Source organism: Rhineura floridana, chromosome 1 (assembly GCF_030035675.1).
Source record: "Rhineura floridana isolate rRhiFlo1 chromosome 1, rRhiFlo1.hap2, whole genome shotgun sequence".
NCBI classification, from domain to species: Eukaryota; Metazoa; Chordata; class Lepidosauria; order Squamata; family Rhineuridae; genus Rhineura; species Rhineura floridana.
The window spans coordinates 130,906,117-130,914,290 of NC_084480.1; the positions used below are offsets into that span (position 1 = coordinate 130,906,117).

The 8,174-nt window shown below is 43.0% G+C and overlaps 1 long non-coding RNA gene across 1 annotated transcript; it reads right to left on the bottom strand.

Annotated features, from left to right (window-relative positions):
* Window positions 1-1,138: 1,138 nt before the first annotated feature.
* LOC133380567 (uncharacterized) lies at window positions 1,139-4,639 on the bottom strand. Its single transcript, XR_009761473.1, has 3 exons — window positions 4,593-4,639; window positions 1,593-1,648; window positions 1,139-1,306 (listed from the first exon to the last, which is right to left on the bottom strand). It is a non-coding gene; the product is annotated as an uncharacterized LOC133380567 (long non-coding RNA).
* Between the last annotated feature and the right edge of the window lie 3,535 nt (window positions 4,640-8,174).

Consider the following 8,174-nt stretch of genomic DNA (forward strand, 5'->3'; position numbering starts at 1 on the left):
TGGGCCAGGCGGGACACAGTGGCATCTCATAGAGGATATCCTCCCCTTTCATGGGGTGTATGATTTGTCCTGGCCTAGAGCAGATTTTGGGGTGGGCACCCCCAGCTACTTATTTTTTCCTGTATGTTTTGGTCTGCTTTGATTTTGCACAGAAGCCCTCTTCCTTCCCCTGTGCCCAGCAGAAGCTCTGGGCCAGGCGGGACACAGTGGCATCTCGTAGAGGACAACCTCCCCTTTCCTGGGGTATATGATTTGTCCTGTCCCAGAGCAGAGTTTGGGGTGGGCACCTCCAGTTACTTATTTTTTATGATTTTATTACATCATTATGTATTTATATAATATCAGAAGCCTGATGATTTTGATTGCATATATGTATTGTTATTCCCCCGATCACAGTGATATATCATACAGGATACCCCAACATATATTTTGGGGTTCAGAGACATGTTAAGTTTGGTTTGAAGTTGCTGTAGCTGTCAACTCTTCTTTTTTAGTATTTTGAACTTTCAAGCAAATAAGGAACTGGGAACTAGGAACCAACTTCAGCGTCGTATCAGTTAAATAGATTAAACAGTCACGGGGGCGGCGGCCGACCTTTTGGTGTATATCTCGGGAACCAGACCACCTAGAAACTTAATATTTTTTTAATTGAGGCTGGGAGTCCAGAGATTAAGGGGTGCTAGCCGGAGAGCCGGAGGGGCCCCCCAAAAACTGGAGACTCCAGCTGAAAAACGGAAACCTGGTAACCCTGTCTCCAAGGTAACATATGTTTTTATGAATGGCGGGGGCAGGGACGGGGGCGGGGGGTGGAATCTTAGAATAGGAATGGAGGTTATGGAGGAATCAGGATAGTCTGGGAGTCAGAATGCCGGCAGGCCACACCCACCGCAAACCTCACAGATCAGGTGGCAAGAGAGGGCAGAACTATGGTAAGTTTATCCAGAAAATAAGCACCAAATTAGTGTTATAAAATATAAAAATGGATTATCCCCATGAGACCCAATACTAGTGGGGAAGAAAACACAAAAAAGAAAGGGGAAACACTGGGGTAAACTGCCATCTAATTGCATCCCCACACACACACAAACAAATGTGCTAGCAACCATACTGTCAATGACCAGAAATTTATAATGGAGTATTTTTACTTATAGCATGGGCTGGCATTTTGATGATTACAACAACATTGCATGGACACTGCAAAAAACAAACAAGTTGTATGCTTGAACAGCATTCCATAAAAACAATCCCCTCTGGAATCAGCCTTAGTATAAGAGAGCTTCATAGTTCCACATGTTCGCATGATAACCTGTGGGTGTGACAGACACATCACAGATGGAGGCCCAGTTCAGAATTCCTGCCTCATCACTAGTTGTAAGGGAATGTCAGTTCTGAAGTTAGGATGTCAAACCTTTGTTAACCTACCAGCCCCAATTGTTCACTATGAATTCTTGGGGTTCACTTTACATAAAATAAGTGCACTGCTGTCAAAGTGTTGGAGGTCAAGTAAGACACAAATGTTTGTTTTTCGACCCTGCTGTCACTCTCTTTCCCCCCCATCTCGATTTACTCTGATAACTCTCACAGTGACTCACCACCATCCAAAATGTTGACAGAAAACCTCCATGGTGTTTCAGCTGTTGCTCACCAGCTGAGGAAAAAACAGAGAGGGAGAGTGTGCATAGCAATACCATTACTCCTGTTCTTGCTGTATTCCAGTAACTTGCATGTGGCCTAGGAAATCAGAAGTACTGGAAAGAACTCGCTGGATTTTTTTCCACAGTTGCACGAAAATGCATTGCAGCCCTGAGAGAGGTCATTTAACAGTACATCTGTTGCATTTGCCAGTACATCAAAAGTGAGAAAAAGGATGAGAATGAACATCATACAGTAGGGCCCCATTCATACGACAGGATATGTTCCAGACCCCCGCCTAAAAGTGAAACCCGCCAAAAAGCAGAACTCTGTCAATAAAATGGCACCAGACGCCCGAAAAACGCCGTATGAGTGGGGCGTTACTCTAACTGAAAGCTGCCGTATTAGCGGAATGCCAAAAAGCGGGGCCCTACTGTATTCCTTCTCTATTTGTTCTGCCCAATGCATTGTCTTTTCTGTAATTCACCACATCAGTTGCCTTCTCACATGCAAGACTGATGCTGCAGTTATGTCACACTTTTGGCTCTACCACCAGTTGGTGTATGTGCCAAAGGTTTAAGCATGGGGAAGTATTTAAATACGTGGCACACCCCCCCGAGGCTGAAGTGATGCTCCCCAGGAACAGCCTAGCCCTAACGGCTTAGTTCTGTCGAATGTATGTACTGATCCTGTGATGCAACTGTTAATGATAATATCATCCTCAGAAAAGGACAGACATAAAAAAGAGAGTGTCTTTTCCAGGTAGGCATTTACATAGGCTTTCCTCTCCGCCTGAGTTGTCTCATGTAAAGGGTAGCCTTGTGTGGCTACCTCGGTACTCTGGTGGTGGCCCTTGATTTTCTGACTGGCTTGCTTTCTCCCCTCCTCCTATGGCCTTGGGAGTGACAAGCGGAAAGAAATTAGATCAAGCCAGGAGTCCAGGCAACTGCTGTGGAGCCCTAGGTACTGCGGTTGGAATGTTGGGGTCTGAAGGAACAGTGGGCAGAAACAGTAGGCACTTTTGAGTTGCTTGTGGTGGTGGGTTCACTGGGGGCCACTGCTTCCTCTCCTCTTCTTCCCCCCCATACATTTCACCCTTACATTCAGGGTGTAGTTATGGGTATGGCTGGAACCTGACCCTGGGTCACCACAGCTAAAGGCCAGCACTCCTCCCACTACATCACTCTGTATATAACAAGTGTCAATGTTTCTCATGGATTGTGCTTTGCGCTCTCTTATTGCCTCAAATAAGAAACCTGTCAAATTACAGGCAAATAGGTCTAGGGCCTTTTGTGTGGGACACCTTTGATGTTTATTTCGGGTGGGAAAAGCTAAAGGATTTACTTTCTTGGTAAAATCGTTCCCTTTGATTAGAAGTTAGATGTGTCAGTCATAAAGGAACTCTTCCTCTGCATTCTTTCCCCTTCCCACCCTCGTGTCTTCCATACACTTAGAGACAGGCGTTGTTCTCTTGCTAAGCTGCTCCCTCCCCAAAAACATTGGGATTGGAAAGCAGCTGTAAAATCCCCTCAGATTACAAATTAGACTGTCAATTGTAGAGCTCTCCCTCCGTGCTCTCTCCCCACCCTGGTGTTTGCTGTCTGCAACATTTTTTTAATATCTGGACTGCTGAGCTGCCACAAAGTCCTCCAGGAGTCCCTGCCTTGACATGTGCCTCGTAGAGATCCTGTTTCACCCCGATGATCCCAAAATACCTCCAAGGCATCCCATTTTACTTTGAGATCTGGGATTGATGTGCTCCCCATACTTACCTATATATACATAGTACACACACATTTACATTCACACATTTTTAGTTTTAACCCAGAAAACTCTTATTCTCCAAATATCTAATGATTTGGTAGCATGGGGATAAAAAGTTAGTGCACTTCAGTATAAAAAATCACTTCACGTGTACCACAACAACCCTGTAATGGAGTCCAGTCTTTTTAGCCCTATCATGCATAATGGAGAACAAGACAATAGTGGCTTTGGCAAGGAGATATAAGTGGCTTTTGTCAGGAGATTTAGTCAGTCAGTTTGTGGCTGAGATGAGAGCAATAAACGGACTTCCCAGTCTGCAGCTCACAGATGTAGCCCCGCCACTATGCCAGGTGTCCAGCCACATTCCCAGCTTGGGTAACTGAATTCTCAGGACTCAAATTCTCTCTGAAATTTCAGTCAGGTACACCAAACTTCATTTCCTATTCTCTGTTGTGTATTGAACAGCTGTTACACTCTAGGAGGGAACTGATACTTGCATATGGAAAGCTGTTTAGTACACTTGGCCCTGTCAACAATGGTTATTTTTATGAAAGCCAGCTCCACAACCTGACAGAATAGTAGTGGTAAGGAAGAAAATATATATGCAAACCCAGCATCTCAGATTATTAGTTACTGGCTTTGACAAATTTACCAGGCACAGAAAGACTACAATATCTATTCATTTTTGGTAGTAGCTTTCCCAACAGGAATTGGCTTTCTGTATGCAAAGTGACAGGCAAGCAGAAAAAAGATTGCTTATCCTTAACGAAATGCAAAGTTTCAAGAAAAAAAGTTAATGACAGAATAATATATGAATATGAGAATTTCAATATATACAACAATAAAAGCAAATGTTAAATACTTATTCCAAACACACTTACTGTACATCACCAGTTAAGACAAATAAATATTTTTTAAAAGTACTCCTTTGATGTTTTGGCCAGATGTGTTTCAACAACATCTCTTCCTCAGTGGCCAAGTGTGTAAAATGCAACATAAAAATACAAATAATATGATATATATGATATCCAGTGGCACTCACCCAGGCTTTTAAATAAAAAATCCTGTAATATATATCAGAAATCAAATGTGAAATGCCACAAATCCTACATAAAATATAAAAAGAAGTCCTGGATTATAAGAATGATATTGGCAATCATTTAATATAGAGCCAATCTAATGTAAGGTACTTATACCTTTGCAGTCCAGCTCTGGTGAATAATGAACAAATATTATTCAGAAGCCATAGGTATAGCAACTGTCCATATCCAAAGTTTATATGGCTAACTTGTAAATCAAAAGTTGAAACAGCTGTGTGACCAATTTGCTGTCAGATCCTCCCACACCTGCTGGTCATATAGATAACAATTAATCCCTTCTTAGGCACTATCCAAAGATTTTTAAAAAATACATGAAAACAATCAAAGTTGAAATAACCACAATGGTCAACTATTAAATATCCAGAAAGCCTATTATCACACAGGTATCAGCCAGATTCCATATTAACTATAATACAGGAGACCAGTTCAAATCCTCATTCAAATCACCTGGCATCAATGTCATCAGGATTCAAAGGTTAAAAAAAAGTTCTGTCTCAGTTTACTCTCAATTTGTTTTCCTGTTCCAGTGAGTCGTTATCCATATGTCCATGTTCAGTGAAATCAGTAGTGCAGTGGCAAATTTCAGAAGTGCAGGGTCCCTTCATGATAGTCACAGTGATGCCCCCCCTTTTGCTGCTGGGTTGAGATCCTTGCTAATGCCTTCTCCCACAACAACAGACGTCCCTAGGAGCCAATCAGCACGAAAGGGAAGAGTGTTAGCTACTGAAAAGAGTCTTCTGAGTGACTGACTCATCTCCTTTCACTCTGATTGGTTCCAATCAGCAGGAAAGGACAAGAAAGCATGTTAGAAGACTCTTCTCATAAGAACATAAGAAGAGCCTGCTGGATCAGGCCAGTGGCCCATCTAGTCCAGCATCCTGTTCTCACAGTGGCCAACCAGGTGCCTGGGGGAAGCCCGCAAGCAGGACCCGAGTGCAAGAACACTCTCCCCTCCTGAGGCTTCCGCCAACTGGTTTTCAGAAGCATGCTGCCTCTGACTAGGGTGGCAGAGCACAGCCATCATGGCTAGTAGCCACTGATAGCCCTGTCCTCCATGAATTTTCTGATCTTCTTTTAAAGCCATCCAAGCTGATGGCCATTACTGCGTCTTGTGGGAGCAAATTCCATAGTTTAACTATGCGCTGAGTAAAGAAGTACTTCCTTTTGTCTGTCCTGAATCTTCCAACATTCAGCTTCTTTGAATGTCCACAAGTTCTAGTATTATGAGAGAGGGAGAAAAACTTGGTTGCGGCCTCCAAGAGGTCTTCTGTATCTTTAAAAGTTGTGCAGGGGGAAGGGAGAATTCCGCCTTGTGGTTTTTCTCATTACAGCGTTGCAAGAACACCTGCACTTGGCTGATTTTCTCTTCTCCTAAAGATACAGGATCAGTCTCACGGATTGAACCTGGCAACCCTACCATAGGAGCGTGCCTTCTAGTTCCTGATGCAGCTTTTATGTTCACACTCTCATTTTTATTTGCCTCATTTTCATTCCTATATACATAAGTTTACAGAGGCAATGGGCCATATATATTACCCCTTTAGTATTACAGTCGTAAAAGTCCTGCAGGATGTCCTTTCCACCATCTTTGCAACTGACAGATGCCTTAAGTTGTAACAAACAATTGTTACAAACACTGCAATGCATTTCCACTTAAGACAATTCATAGCTATTTCCCCCCTCTTTTAAAACTCCAAGCCAGGGTTGAGGTACCTCAGGTCCAGAGGCTGTATGTGGCCTTCTAGCACTCTCCGTCTAGCCCTCAGTTCTTTCACTGGGTCTTGCCCCCCCCGAGCCCTGTTCTGCACTCTTCTAAAGTGTTTTTGAGTGTCTGGAATGGGTCCTTGAACTGTGATAATGTCTCTTGTTTGCTTGGATGGATGGAGAGATGTGTGATTGTAGGTGCAGGTGAGTGTAGAAACCTCGCTTTTGCTGGAGTAGCCTGTGGTACAAAGATCACATCCAACGCCCCACTCACTTTTGCCTCTGGCCCTACTCACTATTGGTATGCCCTCCCACAGGTTCTCCATAAGGGAATATGGCCCTTCTGCTGAAAAAAGTTCCTTACGCTAGGCCCCTTGCCATTTTCTAATCCCTCTGCAGAAAGGTAGGACATACACACTGAGCAGGCAAGAGCTGGCAGTTCTCCTAAGACCTGAAAATTTCTTTATCATTTATAAATTGTGTTTTTATACGAACTTTCTGGCCTATCATGGGCCCTGAGGTAAGTGATGGAAGGGAGATGGATTGTTCTTGTATAAACAATTGGCCAGGGCCAGGTTAAAAAAATATATCGAGAATCACCCCCCAACACACACACACTTCTTGATGGGTGAAAATCTGTGTAGAAGAACTGAAATCAAAGTGGTTGGATTTTCATTTGCTGAGAGCTTTTTATATTTTGGTAGACTTGAACTATGCACACTTGTAATACCTGCTCAGTACCTGTATATATAGTAAACAAATCAATTTCTACAAAAAGTCCACTGGGGACAAGTGCTCTTCCTTTCAAAAGAACCTGACCCCATAAAGATTTCCCTGAAGGGGCAGAGGAAACAGCAAAAACAATAGAAGAGCCAATCTGCAATCGGGTTGTTTTCTGTGACTGCTGCATAGGGATGGGCGAATCTGTCAATCTTGGTTTTTCTCAGTTTCTCATTTTCCAGTCTTAAATTCAGTTATCTGCACAGCAGTTTGCAATGTTTTTTAAAAAAAAATATCATGAAAATTCATCAGTGAATTTCTCCTAATATACACGTTTTTGCAAGCACCTCTTATTAACATAATGCATTTTTGTATGATATTTTCACTAATGTGTGCATTTTTATGCATTCTTTACCCTAGTATACACAAATTTGTTTTGGTACGTAATACTTGGCTGGAGAACTGCCTTGCAAAATTTGGAGGAGTGCAAATTTCAATGGATGTTTGCTTTTCAGTTCATGTATTATTTTGGAAAATGTGGATTAGGTAGGTTTGCCTTTAAATGTCCATGGTATCCTTCTAGACCAGCTCGGGGAGGCGGGGATTGGGAGCACTGTACTTTTGTGGTTCTGCGCCTACCTCCAGGGACATTTTCAGAAAGTAGTTATGGGTGGCTAATGTTTGACACCTGTGGGTTCCACCTTATCCTCCATGCTATGTAGCATCTATATGATGCCACTAGGTGCTGTCATCAGAAGTTTTGAAATGAAGTGTCATCAGCAAGTGTCATCAGCAACTCTGTCTGCTCCAACTAAATCAGGTGATTGAAGTGGTAGCAGTTGTTTGGAGGCAGTGATGGATAGATGTGGGCCATTATACTGAATCCTGAAAAGACAAAGACATTATGTGTTTCAGCTTCTTGAATCCAGGAAATGGAAAGCTGCCCTGTTCTGGATGGGGTTGTACTCTACTGGAAGAAGCAGGTTCATAGCTTATGGTACTATTGGATCCAACATCGCCGCTGGAGCCCCAGGTGGCCTTGGTAGTTAGGAGTGCCTATTTCCAGCTCCAGCTGGTTCACCAGTTATAGCCCTTTTTGGACAGAGATGACTTGGCCACAGTACTCTATGCTCTGGTAACTTCCAGACTGGATTATTGCAACATACTATACATGGAGCTGACCTTGAAGATGACTTGGAAACTTCAACTGGTCAAAAATGCAGCAGCTAGATAACTCGCTGGGGTTCTTTTTAG